The sequence below is a fragment of the Echinops telfairi genome, unplaced genomic scaffold, assembly GCF_000313985.2.
Source record: "Echinops telfairi isolate 266 unplaced genomic scaffold, ASM31398v2 ScPeMD7_1;HRSCAF=3_0, whole genome shotgun sequence".
NCBI classification, from domain to species: domain Eukaryota; kingdom Metazoa; phylum Chordata; class Mammalia; order Afrosoricida; family Tenrecidae; genus Echinops; species Echinops telfairi.
In genome coordinates, this window is record NW_022103896.1 from 26422597 (window position 1) to 26424695 (window position 2099).

Here is a 2099-nt window from a genome sequence, read left to right on the forward strand (position 1 = left end):
GGAACCCAAGAGGAAAGCGAATTTTGGGAATGATGAGGGCAACGAATGTATAGGTGTGCTTTATACAATTGATCTATGTATTGTGATGAATTGTATGAGCCCAATAAAATGAATAAAGAAAACACCAAAATAAAAGCTTCCACACCAAAAAAAAAAGAAAAAATTTGCTGTTTGGAAAAGGTGGCTTAAAAAGCAAAGAAAATTTCATTCGTTGTGATATATGTAGTAGAAAGTATTGGTGGGTAGTTGAAGCAATATACCAATAGACCCGATCCGCTCAGTCCGTTTCTGCTGTACCACTATTTCGTTAGCTGACTGGAAAGGGATCGCTGTGCTTTCAGAGCATTGATTGTGGTTTCAAGTAAAATGAATTTCTTTACAACTTTAATCTTTTTCCCTTCATCACAATGTTGCTTATTGGTTCATACATTAGTATTATTGTTTTCTTTTTATTAAAATATAATCCCTGCAGAAGTCTTGGATTTTCACATTAAGTACTTCAAGGCCTCTTCAGTTTTATAAAGAAAGATTGTGTCTTTTGCATTTTATAAATTATTCATGGTCTTCCCCCAATCCTGATGCAGTGTTCTTCAGAGAGTTGAGATTCTCTGATGATTCATACAGCGTACACACCGAATAAATAATGCATATAACCCTAATGAACACCTTTTCTGGTTTTAAACCATGCAGTAACTTCATATTATATTTTAAGATCTGGCTCTTGGTCTATGAACAAATTCTAAGTGAGCATAATTAAGTGTTCTGGAATTCACCTTCTTCAAAATGTTACCTGGAATTTGTTATGAGCCACACAGTTCTTGCATAGACAATAAAACACAGGAAAGCATTTTTCAAGAATGCTCTTCTTTTAGGTAATGCCCATCTAATATCAGAAAGGATGTACATAATCCACTTCCAAATCAAGTTCACCTTGGATTTCTGGCAGTTGTCTGCTGATGCACTGCTAAAACTGATTCTGAATAGTGCAGCAACATTTTATTTGTAAATGACATTAACCTTATTTATTGTTTGCTTATTTCTGTACTCTGTTGCATAACCTTCGTTTGATATTAGCACAGATATGAAGCTCTTCCAATTAGGTGGCCATAGACTAATTAATGAGTATAGACAATGAGCATCTTCAGAGCTATATCCATTTGTTGAAAAACATTGAAGGATATTCTGTTAAGTCCTAGAGCCTTGTTTTTCATCAATGCTTCAGGATACCTTAGACTTCTTACAACTGATTCTTGATCAGACGGTCTCTCTTGTACTAGCTGAACTTTAAACAATTCTTTTTGAAAATTCCATAACTTTCCCGGAGAAACTTTCAATAATAGGATAGCAGAATTAGGACAATACTTATTTTACTATGGAGGAGCCAGAGTAGCCTAGGCCAGTCAGTAGTTAGAAGCACCATCCACTCCAAGTGAGAATGATGGGTTTTCTTCCTCCATAAAGTTACAATCTTGAAAACTTGGGGGCAGCTCTACCCTACTCTGTCTGATGGCTGTGCGTCTGCATCAAGTACATGGCAGTCTGGTCTTCATATTTGGGTTTGAAGGTCAGTGATAAAAGGGGAGAGCCTCACGGAGACAGATGAACACTGTGGCTACGACAAGGAGCTCAAACAGAGCAATTGTCAGGATGGTGCAGGACGAGGTGGGCTTTCGGTCTCCAGTGCATAGTGCTGTGGATGAAAACATTGTATAGCGCCTAACAAGACACAGTAACATGGAGATGGGTGTCTCAGTCTTAGCTTTAGTAACTGATGCTTCTATGCACACGTTTCTGCCTTCTGATGTATACTATGAGTGAATGCTTAGTGGTGGAAATATTATGACATTGACTATTTAATAGGTATTTCAAGTCAGTTTTCTAAAATAATGGTACTAATGTACATAATTATTTGGTCAGGGCACATGAATTATGTTTGCTTCATATTATTGTTAAACATTTACATCATATATCTTTTCAAAGTTAAATGTTCTGGTCTGTGAGGCAAAAGGAATCATTATGGCTTTGAAATGCAGATCCTGTCTCAAAAACTCACAAGGACAGCTCTGTTCTCTCTTACAGAGAGAGTCATTAGGAGTCAG

The 2099-nt window shown here is 36.8% G+C and overlaps 1 protein-coding gene across 2 annotated transcripts in view; it reads left to right on the plus strand.

The window, feature by feature from the left end:
- CSMD3 (CUB and Sushi multiple domains 3) overlaps positions 1–2099 on the plus strand; it is a 1328144-nt gene that overhangs the window by 377064 nt on the left and 948981 nt on the right. The gene's annotated exons all lie outside the window — the stretch shown is intronic.